This window comes from Meles meles, chromosome 6 (genome assembly GCF_922984935.1).
Source record: "Meles meles chromosome 6, mMelMel3.1 paternal haplotype, whole genome shotgun sequence".
Taxonomy (NCBI): domain Eukaryota; kingdom Metazoa; phylum Chordata; class Mammalia; order Carnivora; family Mustelidae; genus Meles; species Meles meles.
The window spans coordinates 147,419,692-147,444,150 of NC_060071.1; the positions used below are offsets into that span (position 1 = coordinate 147,419,692).

Genomic DNA, 24,459 nt, shown 5'->3' on the forward strand with positions numbered 1-24,459 from the left:
ATCCAGAAGTACCGTTAAAAATATCAAGGAGGGTAAAATATGCCAATGTTATTATTAGGTTGATATGAAGCATTATTTTATTAATCCATTTTATTTATTTCATATATTTCATTTTATTTACTATTTTATTTATTTTGTGTTATAGTATAACTATATTTTAATGTATTCAATATTTTATTTACATATTTTATGTATTTATGTAGTTACATGTTGTATTACATTCTTACATATTTTATTATACAATTATGTATAATATATAAAATTATTTATATATAAAATATATATTTTAAAGATAAAAATAAATATCTAAATCCTGAGCCTATGAAGTAAAGAGCAAGGATCAGTGGCAATTAAATCTCATTTTTTAATCTTGCTCTGCTCTGTCCTCCTCAGAATGGATGCACTCGGGCTGATTTCATACCTTCGTGGGTGTGAGCTCTGTGGTTCCTTCTGCGTGGTTGATGGATGCAGGTTAATGTGAGTAACAGTTGAAGTTCTCTTCTAGGTTAAGTGGTTTTCTTAAGATAATTCACCGTATTATTTAAAAGTACAAAATGTACTTGAAGGCAATGTATCTCAGTGATAAATACAGGATATATGAAAATTATATTAATTAATCCACGGGTGGAAACCTGAGGATAATTAGTGAAAGAGACACATTGATCTAAGAATCATCTTTGTACAGATTAGGAATGCAGTAACTCTTCTTGGGTATTGGTGAATCATAGTGTTTAGAAATTATTAGTAGCAAATTAATAACTTAATAATTAAACAAAGAGAGAAGAATGGAGGAAAATAGGGAGGATATTGGATCGATGATGACCGCTGGTGGCGTATGAGTCGTGTACGATGAATACGTGTCTGGAACTCTGAGGTCCGATAGAAAAAGTCTAGTCTCTTCCCATTGTTTAAGGGATTCTCTATAGACACGTGTCAGGAATATACAAAGATCTTGTTTTTGGTCTTAGAGTTCAAGCATTTTCATGCTATTATTATAACTGGATCAGTGAGAGAATCTGTACATAAATATATAAATTGATATGAATGAGTGAAGGATTGCCCAGTTGTAAAACTATTTGATTATTCAAGAAATACTGTTAACTTATGAAGACCCTGGGCTTCCTTTGGAACTCGATGGGGCTGGACTGTTGCATGTACGGTTAAGGATGCCGTACGTAGTATATGTCATAGATCATGTTTGGATTCTGGGTCAGTGGAAAAAATCAAAGGTGTTTTCTTAAGAGAAAAACAATATAGGGAATTAGTTTTTATCATATATTTATCTAACCCAATAGTACCAAAATATTCTCATCTTACTATGTCTTCCATATAAAAATTATTAATAAAATATTTTACATTCTTTTGTAAAAAAAAAAAAAGAGAGAAAAACAGTATTTATACCAAGTTAGTGACTACCTATGTGCTTTACTAAATGAGAAGTAGGAAACACTGCAGAGAAGGTCTCACTTTTTTGTCATCTGCTCTGTCTTGCACTCCTCAAAGAGACACCGGGACCCGCCGTAAGGATTTGTCCCTGATCACGGGTTCGAGGGTGGCGGTTCTCGTGGCAGGAGTCTGGAGACGAGTGTGAGTGATAATCAGACTTCTTACCTTTATTCTGGTATTTTGCTTAAGGATATTCACTGTATTAGTAAAAAGTGGGAAATAGAATCAAAGAATGTGAACCGTACCCTAGTAAAATTGCAGTGTTAGTAGGAAGTATTATTTCGGTTAATACATACATGAGAAACAGAGGATAGATAATGGCAGACATATTGTGAGAATGATTCTAGTCACATACTCGGGCGCACAAGACCTTGTTTTATTTTTAATAGTAGAGTTTCAGAATTAAAATCAGTGAATTAATGAGTTAATCGATCAGCAACATAGAAATTAGTGAAGAGAAAGTGGTCTTTTCGGGGTCAGCGATAAGTGTTGGCGTAGGAGTCCTACCTGATGTGTGAGGTGTGTCTGGACCGCTGAGGTCCAACACACGAGAAATGCGAGGTGGTTTTTTTTTTTTTTAATTATCAACCTGCTCTGATTGGTATCCTCAGAATGAACCCACGTGAGCTGATTTAAGCACCTTCAAGGTCATGTGCTCTCCAGTTGCAGCTATGGTGTTCAGGGACGTTGGAAAGACCAGTGTGAGTAATAGTGTTTGAGCTTAGGTGGTTTGTTTAAAGGCATTCAGTATATTATTCCAAATATTAAATATAGCCAAAGAAGGCAGAATATGCCAACCTTAAATATCAGATCGATACGAGACATTAAATTGGTGAATCCATAAATGTAAATCTTGAGGTCAGTTATTGAAACAGAGTCAGTCTCTGGAAAAGACTGTAGAGATACTCAGGATATTCAGGGATCTTCTCTTTATTTATTTTTAATTTTGTGCATCTGTTAATTTTGTTAAGCCATAAGAGTTGTTTATGAGGATGAAAAGAAAGAGGTCTAAGCAGGGGATCAGTGGTGATGAACGGTGGACATCGAGTTCTGTATGTCTGGAGAACGAGGTCCAACATCGTGAATTCTGTTTGTTTAACCCTAGAGACTGGTGTCAGGAATATCCCCAAAGTAGGTATTGGGCTTATAGATTTAGATTATTATTGTTAATAGACTATGTGTAGGACCACTAGAGAAATACAAATAATAAAGAAAGGGCAAAGCATTGTTTAACTCGGAACATTTGTGGACAGCTAGGAGAATATTATTAGTTTCATTTGAAAACACTGAAACTCATTAAGGAACAAAGGGATCAGGAGTGTCATTTGAAGAAAAAAAAAAGGAGGGTCATCTGTTTGACCGAGGATATTAACACAGATAATTACGAGTCCGGTGTACTTGTTGTATGTCTGTTTCAAGTTTCCTGCTGTTCATTTTGTGAAGATAAAATATCTACACGAGGAACACTTTATAAATCCTAAAAGAGTGGGCAAGGATATGGGAGTCAAGGGTCAACGGGAATAAGAATTTAACTTTTCTTTTTCCTTTGAATCATCGCCCGTACTCTGTCCTTCTCAGAATGCCAAGACACACTTGGGCAAATTCCCTGGTGGCCTAGAGAGCAGTATAGTAAGAGTCAAAGCTGTCATCTGTTTTGTTTTTTTGTTCAGGGTCTTCAGTGTAATTTTTAAAAGTGCCATATTTAGTAAAGATGGTCACCTGCAGCCCGGTGACAAATATTGAAATAACATGAAACATAAAAATGTAGGATATTAAAAGAAAGAGATATATTAATGTGGAAATAATTCTGTATGCAGAATAGGGATTTCAGGGTTTCATTTTTTTTGATAATTGGGTTTCAGAATAATTAGCAAATAAATCAATGAATGAATAAACACTGTAGAGATGAAGAAAACAGGTACAACATTGGATCGATGATGACCGCTGGTGGCGTATGAGTCGTGTACGATGAATACGTGTCTGAAACTCTGAGGTCCAATGCAGGTGGTGGACGCTGGTCCACTGTCCCCACGCCCCCCTTTCGAGTGGTCCTTCAGACACATGTCAGGAATAGATAAGGATTTTCTTTTAGCCTTTACATTCGTGCCTTTTCTGTTATTATTATAATTAGTTCAATGAAATAATGAATACATAGGGAAAGATGTAGTGGAACATTGTCCAATTACTAAAATACGTGGCTAGTAAGAAATACGATTACTGTGTCTTAAAAACAAATACCTACTGTTGAAGATACATACGTATCTTTTCTTTGACTAGAGGTGATATGGTTATTCCTAAGTATTAGTCAGTATTCATATTTTCTGTCAAGGACAAGATCAATATTTTCCATTCACTTAAGAAAAACAAATGTACATTATCCCAAACCACTATCTACCTAAATGATGGACTGAGTGAAAGGTGGGATACGGGGATGAAGGAACATAAGGTCTCAGTCTTTGATCCCCTGCTCTGTCTTGTACTCCTTAGAATGGTCACCGTCAGCTGATGGAAGGCATCTACCCTAGTTGCAAGCTTCGTGGTCGGATCTATGGGTGATAGTGTGGAGCCCAGTGCGAGTAAGAGTCAAAATTCTTTCCTGGTTTGGTGGTTTTTCAAAAAGGTTTTCACTCCGTTACTAAAAAGTGTGAAGTACAATCAGTGATCGGCCAAATGTACTTAAAAAGAAATACGATCTTAATATAAAATATTATGTTAATAATCTTCGTAGGAAATTTTTGTATCAATTGTACTTCAGTAAAAAAAAATCAGTGGTAGGACAAATGTAAATGGATAAATTTGAAGAGGGTAGAACACTTTATTGTTAAGATATGTAATAAGGAAATATAACTGGAACGGAAAATAAAATGATCAGGTGTGTATGTCTTAAGTGAGAATGACAGACATTGATAAGTAATAGATATTGATCGAGTCCATTAAAATTGGACATTTGATTTGTTAAGAGAAAAACAAATATTACCATTATTAAATGTCCAGATGACTATGCAAACAAATAATGGAAGCTATGAGTCAATGGAGGGAAAGTCTCAACGTTTTCTCCGCTCAGTACTCTTTAGAATGGATGCTGGGACCGATTTCCGCTTCGGCCTCATTACATAGTCATCGTGCCACTGTATGGAGAGACCAAGGTGAGTAATGGTCAAAGCTGCTGTCTTGGATTGGGTCATTTGTTTAAGGGTATTTATGATATTATTAAAAATTATTAAATTAATTTAAAAGTATACCGTGACCTAATGACCTAAAAGTGTACCATGACCTAAGTATGACATGAAACATCATATTGATTAATCTAGAATGTGTAAGACTGAGGTCTGTTAATGAAATACAGAGTCTGTGTGGGAAAAGAGTCTGTAAAGTGATGTTAGGAATATTCAAGAACCTATTCTAGGTTCTGTGCTATTATTGTTATTAATGAATTCATAATCTAATTGATGCTCATGTAGAAACAAAACCGGACTCAGTCATGACCAGTGATGATGACTGGAATCCGCTTGGCAGTCAAGGACGAAGAAAATGTGTCTGAAACTGGGAGGTCCTGGGTGGGTTATGATCCCTCTGTTTCTTCCACTGAAATTGTTTCCATGAAGAGATGTCCGGAATATACAAAGATCATATTTTTGTATTGATTTCATAGCCATAGATTAGTTACTATTAATGGAATAATGATGGATGTGTTTAAAGACATACAAATAAATATATTAAGAAGGTGAACCATGGTTCAGTCATGATGTATGTGCTGAGGCAAGAGATACCATTAATAAGTTTAAAACCACTGATACCCATTAAGAAATAAGTAGGTCAGATGGCTAAGGTCATGTGGGCCATGATGAAGAAGACTGAATTTTAGTTTTTGGGTCAGTCTTTAGATTGTTTTATGCTTTTGCTAAGATAAAAAATAATACGTATTAAGGAAAACTAATGAAGACCTAATTACTGCAATTCAGAAAGCAAGGATCAGTGGCAATTAAGGTCTCATTTTTTTTTCCCCTATCATCGATTCTGCTCTTTGTTCCTCAGAATTATGCACTTGAGCTGAATTAGCATCTTTCAAGGTCAGGAGCTCTGTGGCTGCTTCTGTATGATAGGACAGAAGTTAATGTGAGTAACAGTTGAGATGATTTTCTTGGTTCCAGTTTTGTCTTTTAAGATTAAAGAATGTGACTGTATCTCAGTGGAAATATGGGATATAGTTAACATGATTTTGATTAATCCATACAAGAAAAACAGGTAATTATGATACATATATTGAAGTGAGAATAATTCCATAAATAAATGACAGACATAAAGACTCTTCTTGAGTTTTTATGAATGATAGCATTTAAAATTGTTGTTAATGAGTGAATTCTATAATCAGTAAACCCATAGAACTGAATGCAGAAAAGGAGGACAGTGTTGGATCGATGATGACCGCTGAGCCTATGAGTCATACGTGATGAATCCGTGTCTGGAACTCTGAGGTCCAACGTGAAAGAGATGTCATTCATTATATCTGTTTGAATTGACTCTCTAAATTGTACGTCAGGAAGGTACAGAAAGAAATAATAGTATTGTAATTTGGAACGGACCGTACATGGACCGTTTCGTCAAATGCGTTTCGTCCTTGATGAAAGGACGGTATTGAACCGTATAAGTAATAGTTACTGTTGTCGGTTTCAAGTTCAACATTTGCTATATTAAGAAAAGTATATTAACATAATAAATTCTTGAATAAATGGATGGTGTAATCTGTGGACCAAGGGAGAAACATCTTAATTTTTTTTTTTTATCATCTGTTCTGCTCTTTACTCCCAGAATGGACACACTTGAGCATACCTAAGGGTTCATCTACAGTCAGTGACCTCTTTGCTTGCATCTACATGTTAGGAGCGTGGAGATCAGTGTGAGTAATAGTCAACATTCTTGTTTGGTCTGAGTGGTTCAAAGAAGGCCAACCATACCAGTTTACAATATCAGGTGGATTTGAGGCATTAAAATAATTAACAAACTCTAAGTTCAGTTAATGAAAATGATTTAGTCTGTTTATATGGGGTATTTTGGATGAATGTTAAGGATGGTGACGGATCTTATTTCCTGGTGTGATTTGTATCTATTTCTTGATTCATGAATTAGTCAATAAAGAAATGTAGATGAGAATGGGTGGAAAGACAGCCAGTCCTGGACCAGGGATGATGACTGGTGGTCCAAGAGTCATGGATGGTGAATAATAGGAGTGTGGGGCTCCGAGGGTCAGTACGGAAGGAATCTAGTCTATTCCCCACATTTCAAGTCACACCGTAGGCAGATTTCAGGGTTCTCCAGTGAGTTTTTTCTTGGTCTTTGTGTTCATGAATTATAAAAATGTAATTATGAAAGAATGAACGGTAGAATAAATTAGCAAATGTATAAATGAATAAAGATGAAGAGGGCGAAGCTTTGTTCATGACTAAATATCTAGTCACGAAAATGAATATTGATATTCACTGGAGTGGATGATACATGGACCGAGGGTATTACAGCTTTGAATAAGGGTGACGTGGACGGTGGTAGGTATTAGTACTGGCCTGGGTCTGTTTTGAGTTTGATGACTATTGTGTAGAGAGAAAGATAAATCAATACCTATCTGACATGTGCATTAAGTATGGAAAGTGTAGATCAGTGGAAAGAATGTCTCAGGCTTTTTACCATCTTTTCTGCTTGATACTCTCCAGAAACAAGAAGCTGACTTAAGTATTCTGTCATCAAAACAGTCACGTTCTCTCTGTTTTCAGAAAGACACCAAGGTAGAGGAAGAGTCAAAGTTCTTGTCTTTTTTTTGGTCATTTGTGTGATTATTTTAAAGTATTAGATCTAATTTAAAAGGTTATCTATGGTCCATTGATTCATGAGATATGAAACATTGATTAATAATGTGCAATGTTGAAGTCACTTAATGAAAAAGATACGGTGTATTGAGAAAGATTTCTATTGATAGATGTTAAGGATGGGATTCAGGGATCTTGTTCTTGTCTTTTCATGAATCATGTGTATCAGTGAATTAATGATTCCATACAAATTTAGAAATGAATGAGGAAAATAAGGAGGCTTCACATGGCCCATTGATGATGACTGGTGGCTTTGAGTCAGGGACAGTGAATAAAATGTATCTGGATTTCTGAAGTCCAGCCCAACATGTAATTAGTCTGTTTATCTCTTCTGCTGGAAATGGTACAAACACCATAGTCTTATTTTAGATTCCTAGATTTTGGTTTACTGTTTATGGATCATCGACAGAACAATTAGTATATGTGCTGCCGAAGCGAGCACCATCGACAGAACAATTAAACAAATAAAAATACTTGGGTCATAAAAAAGAGGGCAAAGCATTGTCCAGCTATGAACTTATGTGGTAAGGCAGAAATAGTAGTAATAGAAATTGAAAACACCTATACCCATTAAGGCATAAATAGAAAAAGAATTTTACCACTTTAGTTTAGGATCATATAGACACTGATATGCGAAAGTCAAGTTTGGTCGTACAGGATCCATTCCTAATTAGAGGTTCTTCTTTTGTTAAGAGCAAAACATATATATACATTATGAAAAATTAATAAATACCTTAGTAACTGAGTAAATGAAATGCAGAAAACAAAACTTACAGAGGATACGGTCTCAATTTTTAAAAGATCATTTGCTTTGTTTTGTACTTTTTTTTTTTAAGATTTTATTATTTATTGACAGAGAGAGACACAGTGAGAGAGGGAACACAAGCAGGGGAAGTGGGAGAACCAGGCTTCCTGCTGAGCAGGGAGCCGGATAGGGGCTCGATCCCAGGAAGGCAGACGCTTAACTGACTGAGCCACCCAGGCGCCCCTGGTCTTTTTCTTATGGGATAAGAAATCAAATATACTCAAAAATAATGATTGCCAAAATGACCAACCAGGGTAAAAAGCGAGGTAAATGGAGACAGTTTCTCGATTTTTGCTCTCATCTGCTGTGATGCTCTGTACTCCTTAGATGGCCACTCTTGACCTGATTTAAGGCTTCTCCCAAGGTCACAAACCGTGTGGTTGCATCTTTGTGTTAGGAGCATGGAGAACAGTGTGAATAGTAGTCACAGTTCTTGACTTAGTTCGAGTGGTTTTTTAAGAAAATTATTCACTGCATTATTAAAAAGTACTGAGTATAATCAAAGAAGGTCAACCCTGGTGATGTTTAATATCAGATCGATGTGAAGTGTTGCATTTTTTAGTCCATAACTGAAACACTGAGTTGAGTTAAATGAAAGAGATTTAGTCTCTGGGTGAACGATTCTAGAGGTGGACGTTAGGGGTTATTCAGGGACCTTATTCTTTGTGTGTTTGTGATTTACCTGCATTTCTTTATTAATTCATGGATAAACAAATGTAGATGAGAATGAAGATGGGCAGTCGCGGTCCAGTGGTGATAACTGGTGGCGTTTGAATCATAGGCAATGAATAGAACGTCTCACGTGTAGAACCCTGAGGTCCAACACAAAAAGGCTAGTCCATTCACCACATTTTAAGACCGTTGATAGATTTTAATATTCTGCAGTGATCATTTTCTTGGTCTTTGTGTTCATGAATTTTAAAAATATGATTATAAAAGAGTCAATTGCAAGAATAAATTTGCAAATGTATGAATGAATAAAGATGAAGGGGGGAAACATTGTTCATGACTAAAATACGTCGTCAGGAAAATGAATATTAATATTCACTGGAGTGGGTGATAAATGGACCCAGTGCTTTACAGCTTTGAGTAACGGTGACTTGGGGGGTGATAGGTAGTCGTCAGTAGCACCCTGGGTCAGCTGAGAGTTTGATGTTTACTGCATGGAGAGGAAAATAAATATTACTGTACATTAATAAACACTTAAGTGACTATGTACATGAATGGTAAAACCTGTGGGTCCGTGGGGAGAAGGTCTCGTTTGTTTTAATCATTGTGTCTTCTTGGTACTCGTCAGAATGGATGGACTGAGCTGATTTTAGCTTTTGCCATAATTAAGATTATATTGTCTGTGTGTCAGAAAAGAGAGCAAAGTGAGTAATAGTCAAAGATATTAGCTTGGTTTTAATCATTGGTTTAAGAGTATTCCCACATTGTTCTAAAGTATTAATCAGTTGGGCACCTGGGTGGCTCAGTGGGTTAGGTGTCTACCTTCCGCTCAGGTCATGATCTCAGGGTCCTGGGATCGAGCCCCGCGTCGGGCTCTCTGCAGAGCAGGGAGCCTTCTTACCCCCCTCTCTCTGCCTGTCTCTCTGCCTACATGTGATTTCTGTCTGTCAAATAATTAAAATCTTTAAAAAAAAGTATTAAACAGAATAAAAAAATTATTCATGGCACAAAAATAGATATAATAGGAATCATTTTGTTGATTAAACAAAAAAATGGAAAAAAACCTAGTATATGGGAAGGATTGTATAGAACAGCATTAAGGATATTCAGGGATCTTGTGCTCCTCTTTTCTTGAATAAATGTATCTTTTATTAATATCTGTGAATTAATGACTTAATTGAGGACAAAGGTAAATACATGAAGAAAGTGTGGGTCTCGCATGGACCATTGTGACTGGCGCTGTAGGAGTTGTGCACGATGAGCGACACGTGTGAGGTTCAACACGATACCGAGTCTATTTCCTATTTGACGTGATCTATTAGACACGTGTTAGGAATAGACAGATACCATGTCCTCATTTTAGATGCATAGATTTAGGGTCACTATTACTACTGAATCAATGTTAGAACCATCAAACAAATAGAGATAAGAAGATCACGTTTTTTTCACTTATAAACCTAGGGGGTGATCAGGCAAAACATTTTACTAAAAATTGAAAAAAGCGAGGCTCATTAAGAAGTAAATGGATTAAGAATATTACCTCTGTGGTTGAAGGTCACGTAGATACTATTTAGGAAGAGTCAGTTTTACTGTTCTGGATTAGATCCGAGTTTGAGGTTGTTCCTTTTGTTAAGAGAAAAAAAAATTATGGAAAATTAATAAATATATCAATGAGTAACTGAAATGCAGAAATCAAGGACCAGTGAAGGTAAGATCTGTTTCTTTCTTTTTTTTTTTTTTTAAGTAATCACCTGTTCTCTGTACTCTTCAGAGTGGACCCAGTTGAGCTGATCAGCACCTTCCGTGGTCACAAGCTCCGTGGTTGCATTCGTGTGCTGGCAGCAAGGAGACCAGCGTGAGTAGCAGGCAAAGTGTTTGTCTTGGTTTGGGAGGTTTTTGAAAGAGTATTCAGTGTACTGTTAAAAAGACGGCCGATTGTACAGTTACAATAAATGTATGATCGAGATGGTGCATTTTATTATTACACATATGTAAAGCCAAGGTTAAGGGAAGAGAGTGATGTGAGAATAATTCGCCATACAGATTAGGGACGTAAAAACTCTTCTTGGGTTTTTGTGAATCATAATGACTACACATTATTGTTCGTGCATTCATGGTCAAGAAATAAAGAGAAACGAGTGAAGAAAAGGAGGGACGGTCCTGGATCGATGATGACCGCTGGTGGCGTATGAGTCGTGTACGATGAATACGTGTCTGGAACTCTGAGGTCCAGCAGGAGAGAAATTGAGTCCATTCCCTTTGCTTAACGCGATTCTCCATACAGAGGTCAGGGATACACAAAGGTTTTTTTTTGGTCTTTGTGCGTGCTCATGGTTTTTCATTCCATTATTATTATTGGGTAAGTGAATTGAGAGAAAGAAAGTGAATGATAAGTGGAATGAAGCATTGCCCAGTTATAAAAATATGTGACCAGGCAAGAAATGCTGTGGGTATATATATTGAAAACACTGGAGTCCAGCAGCGTATGACTGATACCTCTTAGGTCAGGGAGAATATAGCCAGTATAAATTATGGACAGTGTTTATGTTTTGGGGTCCGTGACAAGCTCAGGATTATTTTCTTAAGAGAAAATGAAATAAATACACTCGAAATGAACGACTGCACAACGGCTGTCTAAATTAAAGAGGAAAGGCAAGGATCAATGGAGAGATGAGATGGCGTAATTTTTTTTATCATCTGTTCTGCTCTGTACCCCTCAGAATGGGCGCACGTGAGCTGATGTAAGCATCGTTCATGGTGTTGAGCTCCTGGTTCCATGTTTGTTAAGGGCGTGGAGGCCAATGTGAGTAATAATTAATGTTCTCGTATTGTTTTGGGTTGAGAGTATTCAGTACGTAATGAGTTTTGAAATAAAATCAAATAAAGCCAACCCTAGCCCAGGGGCAAATACCGGGTAGATCGGAAGCATGATGTCAGTGGGTGCATCTGTGAAAACCTGAAGATGCTGATGGAAGAGATACATTGATACGAGCGTGATTCTACACACAGGGTAGAGCGATCAGGGCTCTTTCTCAGTTTTGTGAGTCAGAGGGTTTAAAAGTGTAGTTAGTGCGTTAAAGTCATCAGTAAGTATCGTAAAAGGAAGGAAGAGAAAGTGGACTAATCTCGGATCGATGATGACGGCTGGTGGCGTATGAGTCTTAAACGATGAATGTTACGTGTCTGGAACTCTGAGGTCCAACCCAAAAGAAATCTAGTCCATTCTCTCTTTTTGAAAAGATTCTAGGAAACAGATGCCAGACGGATAGATACAAGGATTTCACTTTGGTCTGTATGTTCATGCGTTTTCAAACTTGTTATAACTGGGTCATTGAAAGAACATTGGAAATGTGTTGGTAAAGGTGAATAGGGTTAAGCCTTGTCCAGTTATAAAAATACATGAGAAGTCAAGATAAGCTGTTGATACTTACTGAAAAATCTGATATTCGCCAGGAGGCAAATAGTCCTTGGCTAAGGATGATGCAGACAGTGTTACCAATAGTCAATGCTTCTGTTCTGTGCTGGTGGCAAGACCTGTACCATTTACTCAAGAGAAGATAAAATGTTCTCTCAAATAACTGCCTCCGTGACTGACTCAGTAAAAGATGGACCGCAAGGGCCAATGCAGATAATGTCTTAACCTTTCTTTATCTCTTCCTGTGCTCTGTAAGCCTTGGAAAGGACGCCCTTGAGCTGACGTCAGCATCCTTCAGGGCCGTGAGTGCCGTGGTTACACCTCCGCGTTAGGAACATGGAGACCAGTGTGAGTAATAGTCAAGGTTGTTGTCTTGGTTTCAGTGTTTGCCTGTTTTTTTTTTTTTTAAAGGCATTCACTGTATTATTTTAAAAATATGAAATATAATTTTTGAAGGTGAACCATGGCCCTGGTGTAGGTATGGGGTTGATTGAAGCATTGTTTTGAGTAATCCTTCCATGCAACCCTGAAATCAAGTAATGAGAGAGGCTTAGTGCCATGAGCAATAATTCTATAGACAGATGTTAGAGATATTTAAGGATCTTACTCTTGTGTTTTAGGACTTCAGGTAGTTTCTTCAGTATGATTGATGAATTAATAAAATTCACATAGACACAGATTAAGATGAGGGCCAAGTCTGGATCAATGATGACCACTGGTGGCGGTATGAGTCATGAATGATGACTACTCCATGTCTGGAACTCTGAGGTCCAACACTAAAGTCAATAGAAATCGAGTCTATTCCTCTGTTGGGAAAAAATCCTATAGATAGATGTCAGAGATACGTAAGAGTCTTTTGATTCTAATTGTATGGCTCATGGATTATGATTATATTAATACAAAAGAATCAGTGGAGGGATCACTAAAATATCTAAATGATTAAAGACGAACAGAGTGAGGCACATTCCAGATTATGAAAAGATGTGGTGAAGAAAGCCATACTAGGACGATGATCTGGAATGGATTAAAAGTGGACCAAGGGCATGACCTTGGATTACATAGCCATTGATAAGTAATAATCAGGGTTTACTCTGAATCAATGAACGGGAAGTTCGGCATTTGCCCTAGTAAGAGAAAAGTAAGCAAACACCGTGATCAAGGTAACAAATATTAAATGGCTGAGTAAATGAGAGGCGGAATGTAAAGCACCCATGGGTGGAAGATCTCACATTGTTTTCTCGTTGCTCTTACACTCCTCAGAATGGGCGCTACCACTCCACTTCTGGCCTTCTGCCTGGCCTTGAATTCAGTGGTTGTCTCAGGAGCATGGAGACCACCAGGGTTTGTAAGTAATAGTTGAAGTTCTTGTCTTGTTTTGGGCAATTTAAGGGTGGTGAATGCATTAGTAAGAAGTAGGAAATAAGGGACCTGAGCGGCTCAGCTGGTTAAGTGTCCAGCTCTTGGTTTTGGCTCAGGTCGTGGTTTCTGGATCATAGGTTGAACCTTGAACCAGGCTCTCTGCTCACCTAGGGGTCTGCTTGAGAATCTCTCCTTCCCTCTGCCCCTCCCCCTGCTCATGCTCTCTCTCTAAAATAAATACATCTTCAGTTAAAAAAAAGTAGGACATATAATCAAAGAAAGCCAAACACGATCAAGTAATAAACGTGAGACTGATATGGGACAGTACGTTGAGTTGTCCATACACGAAACACTGAGGCCAGTTTAAGAAACAGACCTGATGTCTGTGGGAAATGATCTTATAGATGGATACTAGGGATGTCGAGGCTCTTATTCTGGGTTTTTCTGGATTTATGTATACTTCTTCATGAGTAAGTAGTAAGTGAATGAATGAATCAGTAGGTAAAACATAAATGAAATGAATTCACGAGCTTGGACCACTGACCGTGACTGGTGATGAATGATGAATGGCATGTGTCTGGACATCTGTATGGAAGGGTAAAGTCATTATATTGTACACTTAAAACTAGTATTTCACCATATGTTAACCAATGGGAATTTAATTAATTAACCAATTAATTTTTAAAAGATTTCATTTATTTATTTGAGAGGGAGAGAGAGCACAAGCAGGGGGAGCAGCAGGAAGAGGCAGAGGGAGAAGCAGGCTCCCCGCTGAGCAGGGAGCCTGATGTGGGGCTTGATCCCAGGACCCTGGGATCACAGCCTGGTCCAAAGACAGTCGCTTAACTTACTGAGCCACCCAGGTGCCCCTGACCCATTGGAATGTAAACAAAAGCTTTTAAAATTAAAAAATTTAAAAAGAGAATTCATATTCATTTCCCCTTTCTTCCTCCCCATCTACTTTCCTACTCCACAGAAGGGGACACCCCTGAGCTGAAAGGTAATCATCAAGACCTGTATGGTTCAGTGTGAGTAACAGTCTCAGTGCTTGTGTTTGTTGGGGCTGTTTGTTGAAGGTATTAGGGTTGTCTGTGTGATTAAAAAGCATGGAATGTAATGAAGGAAGGCTACATAAGAGCCAGTGATGAGACTGTCACAAACCAGGGTTCATGAGAAATCCGATTTAGCACAACACACACCCTTTAGCTCTGCGGGTACGGAGCCCAGAGTCAGTTGTTCTTACGGTGGGTGGTTTATTTAATGGTGCTCATTGTATTATTAAAATGGATAAGTTAATATATTAATTAATAAAACGGAGGCCCATTCATGAGCCAGATAGAAGAATGTGGCATATATCACTGTTTTCGAGAAATTTCTCTCACGGTTCCCTCATGTTCAGTAAGTAAACCCCAAATCTAGTTTGTCAACATTCTCTTCACATTCTGCAGGATGGATACACCATAGCCAATTAAATTATTCTCCAGTCATGACGATCTTTGCCCTATCCGGTGGGAAGGAGCATATCATGCTACGTAAGTATCGAGTTCTTGGTTTGGTGGTTAGTTTGTGGGTTTTCATCGTATTAGTTAACAAAAAAAAAGCTCCCATCTGTCACCATGCGACACTATTACATACCCCGACCATACTCCCGATGATCTGCCTTTTATGCCCGTGACTTGTTCATTCCATAATTGGGGGTCTGTGCCTCGCCCTCTTCACCCATTTTGCTCACCCCACCCCCGTCCTTCAGGGGACCGTGTTTCTTCTCTCTGTGTATAGATCTGACTCTGATTTTTGTTTAGTCTTTTGCTTTGTATTTTAGGCTCCACATAGCGATGAAATCGTACGCTATTTGCCTTTCTCTGACTTATTTTCCTTAGCATCATATCCTCTAGGACCTGTGGTATCACTGTGCTGTGCGCTTGAAACTAAACGTGGCATTGTGTGTTGGCTATACCCAAATTAAAAAAAGAATACGGAAAATGTAAACAAAAAGTGAAATAAAACATAAATGTAATTAATGTTTAAAATGTCATGCATAGACCCAATAATGGAAATATGTTACAAGCCACAGTTTAGAATTAATCCGGTGTGGTGCAAAAGAAGGACAAGTGAAAAACTAAGCTTTCTTCATTCATTTCAAAACTTCAAGTCTCATTTTATGTTTGTCCCATTGATTATTCATTTATTTAACCCACTGATTAAACATTCACCTCTTTGTAAAGATCTAGGCTGTCACTCATTTCAGGGCTCAGCATTCTAGTTGTTGAGTAGGGTGGTGGGCTCATGGTCCTTCACTGTAACCCTGAAAAATGGTTCAGTGTAACGTCTGAAAGTTAAATGCAGGAAGGCCATGTCTGGACCAATGATGTGAATGGAATGCATCTGAATGAAAATTATGATCAGTCCTTGTTTGAACCACTGAGGTCCACCGCACAAAGAGATCTATGTATGACTTTGGGGCAATGATCTCAGGAAAGTTCAAGAACCTAGTTGAGAAGTGTTCAGGGGTTTTGATTTTATATTATCAGTGAATGAAGGAATGGGTCAATGAATTTATTCAAATAGAAATAGAAATAGAAATAGAGCAATTTAGCGGTGCCTGGGTGGCTCAGTTGATTAAACGTTTGCCTTCAGCTCAGGCCAAGATCCCAGGGTCCTGGGATGGAGCCCCACATCGGGCTCCCTGCTTAGTGGGGAAACTGCTTGTGTGCTCGCGCTCTCTCTCTCTCTCAGTAAATAAAATCTTAAAAGACCAACTTAGAAGATGTTGTAAAACAGGAATGTTGCTAATTCAGTGCTGATATACTCTGCCCATGAAGAAAAAAAATACACAGATTAAGGTAGTTGCCACTTGGCGTAAGGAGCGATGAGACAGAGGTGTCTAATGGTCAGTGTTCTGCTCTGAGTTTGCAGCGGGTTTTAGATGTTTCTTATGAAGAAAGAAAAAATTAAAATTGAACAAATGGGTAACTAAATGAGTATGCGCCAAGTAAGAACCAGAGTGATAAGTATATTTTATTCCTTTTTACATGTGCCTTGTCCCCCTGAATGGCCACGCATTGGCTGTTTCAGTCATTACATTAGATGATGAAGATCCTGACTGGGACCGGCGTGGCCAAGGACGGTATAGATTGGGGTAAGTTTCTATTTTTGGTTTCATCCTTTTGTTCATGGATAATGACTGTATTATTTAAAAAGAATAAATGGCTTTGTCCAATCATAAAATGAAATCAAAGAAGACCACGCATGGACCAGTGAAAAAAAATTTGTCCTGACGAGGTCGTGCTTAATTCATTTTGCAGAACTAAAAACAAAACAAAACAAACAGATCTCCGTTCAAGAAATAGATGGAGACTGCTCTCTCTGATTGGGAAGATTATAGACTTTGTTGAGGGGGAAATGGGATACGTGGTGAGTGAAACAGAGAATGAATGACACAGCACGTTAGTGAGTGACTGAGTCTTGGTGAAAACAAGAGGGAGAAGGTTGGTGAGATGCGGAGGAGTGTGCAGACGTGTGAACAAGTTGACAGTGAGTTGAGGAACTAAATGGACATGTGAATCAACGCATGATGAATTAATTAACGCCCGGGTGACACCATGTGTAAGTAGAAATGTCAAAAGGAGAGTAAATGAGTCCATGAGTGAATGAAAGACCAGTAGCCCAGGGAGTCAGTGAGTGAGCTTGAGTGCACCAGTGGGTGTGAGGAGGCTTCAGCCACTCCCAGAACGAGCCCCTAGATTCCTAGAGATCTGAACATCGACATCAACTAGCAGTGAGGGAATGAATGAACCGGTGAGTCAATGTGTGCATCAATGAGCGAGTGAGTAACCCAGTGAATTAATAAGCCAAAACGTGAGTGGGCCAAGAAATTAATAAATCAGCGAGAGAAGGAAAAAGTTGAGTAATTTAACTAATGAGTGAATAAGTCCACGAATGGGGCCGATTAATGGACGGACGCATTTGCAAGTGGACGCAGGTGTGGAGTGGGCGTGAGAGCGAGGGCGTGAGATGATGGATTAGTGAGCGAGCCAATGAGACGGGATGCGAATGTCACTCACTCAACGAGTGAGTGAATGGGGAGTCGAGAAAGGAGTGAGTGAGTGTGTCAGTGGTCCCTGTGTTGAGGCAGTGCGGGAGTGAGCTCATGCCGGGATCCCGTCCCCAACTGCTCCAGGGGGAGCAAGCCACACCCCAGCCCATCCGCCCGTGGGGATGCCAGCACATTGTAAAGGGCTCCAGTCGCGTGCCCATGTGCCTGCGTCACGGGCACTCGCGTCCATGCCATCACTAAACGGATGTGCCCTGAGCGCCAGGAACCGGGGCACAGTCTTCTCCAGAGCCCCGGAGGCGCCCGGTGAATTACTGCTGAATGAATTAATGAAGAACTAAAAATACATGCGCTTTTGTGGAACCAGGATGGCCCTTCTCCACATGGTGGGAGCGGTCCTGCGGGGAAGTGTGCTCTGTGTCTCATGGTCTTCGGCTTACCTTCCCACGCAAGTCCGGGTCTCCCCTGGGTCCGGCTTCTAGTGTTCACTGCCAGGCAGTGAGACAGGATACTGGCAGTTCTGACTGGCCTGGACCCTGGCCCATCCTGGGGCAACATTGGCTTGCCATGGGGGAATGGAAGTCCTGGGTCTTCCCGAAAGCTGCCCTTGCCTCTGCCAAGACTAGAGGTCGAAAATAACCTGGTCTTGTTTTTTTGCCTCCAGCAAGTGGGCCCAGCTCCTTGCCTGTGCAAGCAACCCGAGTTCCTCTGGTTGTCGTTGTAGGACTTCGGGTTAGAAGTGAAGGGCCTCTAGACCAGTCTCAGCACCGCCTGCTCGATGAGGGTAGCTGTGGTCATAATTAACCTTATCTAGCAGGAGATTATTAGAAAGTCCACACTTGGGTACCTGGGTGGGAATAGAAGCCCCAGAACTCACCTGACGTAGCTGTGAGCGATGGTTTCAACTGTACTTACTGGAAAGCTCCCAGATGATACCCAACTGATACCCAGATTCCCCTGTCCCAGAAGAATGACGAGTCTGACAAAGTTCTGGAAGACGCCAGTTGGGATGGGACCCGCCAGCCCAGACCACGCATGTTTAAGGCAGCAGAACATGCTGTCTTGCCTGGGACGGATGACAAGAAAAGTAAGCTGGAACACCTTTGCCCTATGTGGGGTATTTGCCCAAGGCCCACCCTCCACCCCCCCCCCATTTATCCTCCCTCCCTCCTGCAATTACAGGCTGTAATTTTATACCGACTTTACAGCTGACACTGACCACCCCTCTTCCTCTCTTGTCTTGCCGGCTCCTGACCCTGGATTCCATCTCTCACTCCTGGTTTTGCGTCCTTTGGTCTTGGTGACGGAACTTGGTCATTTGGCTTGGAATATGGCTTCCTCCTTCCTGATGATTTGATCTCCGCTCAGATCACTGACCTTTACACCTCAGAGTGAATCAGGTAGACGCCCCCCCCCCCCCGTTCTTAATTGTGGACATTTGGGACCCTAACTTTGAGTCTTCTGGGCAGTGAGCTCTCTGGGACCCCTGAATGCTGAGGGGGTGCAGCGGGATGAACGCTGGTGGCTTTCAGCTAGAATCGAAAGTGTGGCTGGCACGTGTGTGTGGACATGGGACACGGGTCTTGGGTTCTCACGTTCCCCAGGATTGCTGGTCCGCTGAGCTGTCTGGATCTCACAGTGGTCAGCAACTTCCAGCAGATTCTTGCCTCTGCTTCCCCCGGTTGCTCAGCTTTCTAAGCTGTAGAGTCTCTGTAGGTTTTTCTAGAATGCACGAGAAAGAGTCCCATGCTCCCTAGAGCCCTCTTGGGACTCCCAGAAGCCCCACGGGGAGCCCAAGCAACTCCACTTCCCGCTCAGGTTCTTTGTGACTTGGCTTCTCAGCCTGGCTCCCAGCACATACTTCTGGCCCCATGTGTCGCCCTGCAGACCCTCCCTGAGTCTGTGCGTCTGCGACTGTGTGCCTTTGCACGTGCTCCCACTCTGACTCTGTCCTCCCAGGGCACGATGTCTGGGTGGCTTGACCTGCCTCCCCCTGGAGTGTTGCCTCACCCCACCTATGACACTGTTGCACAGCCGTGAACTTGACCTCCATTTGGAAACCTCTCTTATACTTGGTGTAGATGTCTGCCTTCCCAGCCTGGTGGTGGGTGCTGGGTCTTGGGTGTTTCGGATCCCCTTCTGTCTGGGACAGAACCTAGTGGGTTCATTTGGCAGAAGCTGGTTGAATGAGACAATGGACGCCCACTAGAACGATTGGGAGGTCATTCTGGAGGCAGATTCTGTCCTGGCAGAGAACCGGGGTCCTTGGCGCTGGGGAATAGCACCTTGTCATTACCGGGGTCCATCCCCATCTCCAGCCAACTCTACTTTTTGCCTTCTGCCTGCGACTCATTAAGAGATATGTAACCTTAATCCTTGAAATTGCCTGGGACGGAGCGTGTTTTCACTCAAGGACGTGAACGTGGAGATTTTATTCCTTCTTAAATAAATCTCACTCCCCCAGGAAGTTTGGACAGGATGTGGGTAGTTGGACCAAGGCTCGGAACCAAACATTGTGCAAAAGGGCTCATTTCAACATTTGAAACCCCGTGGCCACTGGCCAGAGCCGAGTCTGGTCTGTGGGGGTTGCTGGGTCCTCCTCGAGAGGAAGGGAAGCGAAGATTGGAAACAAGCCTTGAGCTGTCACCGAGCAGGCTGGTGCTCTGCAAGACAGAATCCTGCGGTTCCATCCTACTTCTCGGGTGAAGCTGGAGTGAGCTCGCTCAGCCCCATCAGCCCTTCCTCCAGGTTTCCAGCCGACGGCTCACATCCGTCCGGGGCCAGCGTAGACTCTGAGCTGGTCCTGCAATGGATGGGACACCAGCCGGGACCGGGATGCTCAGAGGTGGGCCCCGCTTAGGGCTCCCCCTCCCCCTGGGGGGTGGGCCCAGGTGGGGCTGAGGGCCAGATCCCGAGGAGAAAGAGTGAGAACATTGTATCATGCCCAGAGTTTACCATTCCTTAGGAGACGGGTGACATCCGCTCCTCACTGTGGACAGGCCTGGACGGGGCAGCTGTGACTCCTCACTAGGGCTCCTCCCGGGGCGCTCCTGCCTCCCAGGGCAGTGGCTCGGGCTGGTGCTCCAGGGTCACGGGCGGCGGGCTGAGGGATGGAGAGACATGTAGATAGGCCCGGAGGACGGTTCTCAGGGTTTGAGCCCTTGCGACTGTCCGTCCCCACGGTCTCTGCTGAGCTGTGGGATCCCAGGCCCGGGACTGGCCTCTAGGACGGGTGATTCGCGACCCCTCATTCTCTTCTGATGTTTTTTCTTTTTCCACCAGGAAAGAGGAGTTTGTGTCTTCGAAGTCACCAGCGCTGTCCAGGTTCCGTGCTCCTGAGCCGTGAGAGAGAAGTAAGTTTCCATCGTTTATCCTGCAGAAATCTGGCCGTGAGCCGTGCCCCATGGAACTCATACCAGAGCCGGGCCTCCCGGCGGGTGCCCCCCTCCCCCTGTTGTGCCCCCTGAGCCTGAGGGTCTGTCTGTCCCCACTCTGCCAGCACCCCTCACCCCTTCTGCTGCCCTGCTGTGCTCGCTGGGCCTCCGTGGCCGCTGGGGACCTTCACGAAGGGTGACATTTCCCTTTTCCCTTCCTGTGAGACTGCGGTTGGAGCCATTGGCTGCCCAAAGGACGATCGCCAGTGTCTCTGCCTTCACTGTTTGCCTGTCCTGTGGGGTGGGCGAAACGACGGCCCTCCCCGGCCCCCCTTCTCACTGTCCTCCAGGTCCCTGAGCCTCACCGGTCACTTTGGGGCCGGTTTGCTCTCTTTTCTTTTCCCTCGGATCGACATGTTAGACATTCTGCTCGCTTCGCAGGGGCCGGGCCATGTCCCGGGCAGGTGTTCCCAGGGTCAGCAGGAACCAGGGGCCCCGCCGGCTGGGGCTGCTGGTGAAGGTCCAGGGGAAACAAGGGCAGGCCTGGGTACAGGTGTCCCTCCCGTGGCCTCTCTCCTCAGCTGTCCCCTCCCCTCTGCTGCCCCTGGGCACCACTGGGATTCTGGCCTCATTTGCTCATGGCCTTCTCATGGGGTTCTCTGGGGAACCCCCAGGCCAGAGTTCAGACTTTTTTAAAGGGGCATTTGTCCAACCTCCTGTGTCCCTGGGGTCGTCCTCCTGCTTCCCCGCAACTCTGGGCCCCTGTCCCTCATGTTCTTGCCCGTCTGGCCTACGCATGCCCTCTGTGCTGATCCTCCTCCTGCCCCCCGCCGCCCTCCAAAAATCCCACTGCTCCGCAGGTCACCTGTCCAAATGCTTAGCCCCCTGGTTAGCCGCGGCCCACCTTCCTCGGTTGGGCTGTTTGTGCAGCTGGCGGGCATTCATCGGCCTGCGGAAGGCCGCACTTGGAGGGTGGCGGAGGTCACCAACAGTGGAAACGTTCCCTTCCAGCCATAGAAGGGGGTGGGGGCGGCTTGGGACCCTCTGGTGTGAGTCCTTCGCTTTGTGGGTCTCCTGGCTGCTTCGCCCAGGGATCTCCCTCCCCAGCCACCCCTTCCCAGGGCCTGTGCTGTGTTGAAGGCTCAGGTTTCTCCTGGGAGGAGGGAGAGAGGCATGGGGGCTAGGGGCGGGGTGGGGGGGCTGGCGTCGGAAGACAGGGACTCACGCAGCAGTGATGGCCGTTCTCTGGGGTGCAGCAGGGCTCAAAGGAAAGGGCTTGGCAAGCTAGGAAGCCCTGGGCAGGTATTAGAGAAAGAGGGAAGGAGGAGCTCTTGAGGGTGTAGCTCCCAGGGGGTCTGCCCCCCTCCCCCCCCGCCCCAAGCTGGCTCCTGTGGGTAGATGCTGTTAGGCTTGGACCTCATTCACGCCCCGGGCGCTGCAGAGGGTACGTCACCCCCCCCCCCCCCCCCATTGCAGAGAAGGAGACTGAGGCTAAGGTGAGTGCAGTGAGCCTGGTTGTGTCCCACACGCCCCAGCAAACTCCCTATTAGTTGCCTCCCCAGAATGCACAGGGCAGAGGCATGGAGTAGAGGGGTGCCCTGAACACAGAGCCCAGCTGTCCTTGGTCCCCTTTAGGACACTGGTGGGACAACCGTCCCTCTTTGTGCCGGGGGCTTAGGTCCTAAGAATGTGGCATCCCATGTCTACGGTCCACTCATCAGGACGAAGAACTTAACAAACCTTCATGGCAGAGTGTACCGATTTGGGGTTTTTTTGTCAAAACCCTCAGGGAATCATCAGGAAAACTCTCCGGCTGCTCTTGCCCGTGGCCCAAACAGCATGTTTCAAAACCCACGGGCTGTGGAGCTAGCTCGCTCTTGGCCTGGCCCACCAGGGGCATGGGGGTGGGGCTGAACGGTGTGCCTGGAACCAGACAAAAACGGGCAAGGGAGTCGACGGTCCACGCCCACCTCCGAACCTCCGAACCCAGGATCTGGGCATAGCCAGAGGCGGGGCTCAGCCTGTGATGTCACAGGACCACGGGGCTCTGGGAACATCCACCCCGCACAGGGGAGTACACGTGGGGTCGGAGCTATGCAGGGCTTATGGACAGGCGTCAGATCCTTCACAAGCTGAGTAGAGATGATGAAGGAGCCATTCATGGGCCATGGGTGATGGGTGCCTTGCAGTTAAGGCTGTAATCAGTTTACCCCTCGGGGGGCAGACAATAATAGTAACACAGCAGCGAAGACGCAACAGGTGGGCGTCTGAAGGCTCCCATCTGCGGGGCCAGGTGCAGGAGCCTTGTGGTCCCCTCCCCCGTCCTTCCCCTCCTCTGTCCTTCCCCTCCTCCACCTTTCTCCAGTCCGAGTGTCTTGGGATGCCCCCATTCCCCCTTCCTTTCAGCTCTGTCGCTCGGGGAGCCCCCACCCCCCGCTGGAGGTGTTCAGGATCCGCCCCACGTGGAACTCCCATGTTTGATTCCGTAGCTGTCATGTCCCATGTCACTCGGAGGGTCTGGAGGGCAGCAGCCAGCTCAGATCCAGCCCCCAGCCCCGGCGCTGGCTTCGCCATTCCTGAAGCCCCCTCCACTGAGTGTTGCCCCCCCCCCCATCCCCTTGGAGTCAGACATGCTCCTGCAGGTTGGATCTGGTCTTGTGACTTGGCCTTCTTGTCTTGGAAGGTGGTCTGCAGGAGCCGCAGGACTGTGGTTGCCTGAGCCTCAGTTTCCCCAAGGACACCTGTGATGGGGGGAGCACCCGATTCACCAGGTGAGTTCTGCGTTTCCTGGTTGCACCCTAAAAGGCGAATGTACCCATGATGAGGGGCCGCACACGGTCTGGATGATAACAGGAAGACTCTAGGTGACCCCCAGTGGCCTGGGGCTTGTGTGGAGGCCTGTGACGGTCCCGCATGCTGGCACTGCCCCCCAGAGCATTGGCAGGGAGAGGCTGGGCCGTTTCTGGCAGCTGCTTCTCCTCGTGGAGGGCAGGTTGGCCAGGTAAGCCACTTAGAAGTTGGCCATGGCCACACCAGGGAGGAGGCAGGCATGGGGATGAGGTCAGTAGGGGCTTGACCCCAGAGAGCTGTCCCTGGTCCCTGGTCCCATCCAAGAGGTAGGGACCATGTTCACTTCACAGCCAACTGGACACCAGGGTCCTTTTTGGCAGCTGGAGTTGGGACTCGACTCAAACAGGTTGATGCTCCTGGCAGAAATGAGTCGTCTTTTAAAAATTATGCATAAAACTACATCTTGTTAACTCATTATTATAAAGGAAAATACAGTCAGCAATGGGGCCCTGTGAGTTTTCCCCATAAAAGACACTAAGTAGATGACGAAAACTTACTGCATTTAATAATTCCATGAAGTCGTATTTTTTTCTCATTATAAATGACATACATGTGTGAGATCCTACAAAGGATAAAATGAAAACCAGGATCACCCTCATCCCAGTCACTCACAGGTGAACACTGCAAGT

At 43.8% G+C, this 24,459-nt stretch overlaps 1 long non-coding RNA gene, 8 other non-coding genes and 2 pseudogenes across 9 annotated transcripts; all 11 read left to right on the top strand.

Annotated features, from left to right (window-relative positions):
* Positions 1-808: 808 nt before the first annotated feature.
* On the top strand, positions 809-880 carry LOC123945160. Its single transcript, XR_006819075.1, has one exon. It is a non-coding gene; the product is annotated as a small nucleolar RNA SNORD113/SNORD114 family (small nucleolar RNA).
* A 2,493-nt stretch (positions 881-3,373) lies between these two features.
* On the top strand, positions 3,374-3,445 carry LOC123945157. Its single transcript, XR_006819072.1, has one exon. It is a non-coding gene; the product is annotated as a small nucleolar RNA SNORD113/SNORD114 family (small nucleolar RNA).
* A 2,412-nt stretch (positions 3,446-5,857) lies between these two features.
* On the top strand, positions 5,858-5,927 carry LOC123945172 (annotated as a pseudogene).
* Positions 5,928-6,619: 692 nt separating this feature from the next.
* LOC123945192 lies at positions 6,620-6,695 on the top strand. The gene has a single exon (XR_006819100.1). It is a non-coding gene; the product is annotated as a small nucleolar RNA SNORD113/SNORD114 family (small nucleolar RNA).
* An 836-nt stretch (positions 6,696-7,531) lies between these two features.
* On the top strand, positions 7,532-7,605 carry LOC123945181. The gene has a single exon (XR_006819091.1). It is a non-coding gene; the product is annotated as a small nucleolar RNA SNORD113/SNORD114 family (small nucleolar RNA).
* Positions 7,606-8,852: 1,247 nt separating this feature from the next.
* On the top strand, positions 8,853-8,932 carry LOC123945189 (annotated as a pseudogene).
* A 2,007-nt stretch (positions 8,933-10,939) lies between these two features.
* LOC123945159 lies at positions 10,940-11,011 on the top strand. The gene has a single exon (XR_006819074.1). It is a non-coding gene; the product is annotated as a small nucleolar RNA SNORD113/SNORD114 family (small nucleolar RNA).
* An 894-nt stretch (positions 11,012-11,905) lies between these two features.
* Positions 11,906-11,980, top strand: LOC123945163. Its single transcript, XR_006819077.1, has one exon. It is a non-coding gene; the product is annotated as a small nucleolar RNA SNORD113/SNORD114 family (small nucleolar RNA).
* A 911-nt stretch (positions 11,981-12,891) lies between these two features.
* LOC123945147 lies at positions 12,892-12,967 on the top strand. Its single transcript, XR_006819063.1, has one exon. It is a non-coding gene; the product is annotated as a small nucleolar RNA SNORD113/SNORD114 family (small nucleolar RNA).
* Positions 12,968-13,459: 492 nt separating this feature from the next.
* LOC123943450 lies at positions 13,460-15,051 on the top strand. Its single transcript, XR_006818641.1, has 3 exons — positions 13,460-13,538; positions 14,529-14,552; positions 15,001-15,051. It is a non-coding gene; the product is annotated as an uncharacterized LOC123943450 (long non-coding RNA).
* Positions 15,052-15,910: 859 nt separating this feature from the next.
* LOC123945195 lies at positions 15,911-15,984 on the top strand. The gene has a single exon (XR_006819102.1). It is a non-coding gene; the product is annotated as a small nucleolar RNA SNORD113/SNORD114 family (small nucleolar RNA).
* Positions 15,985-24,459: the final 8,475 nt, after the last annotated feature.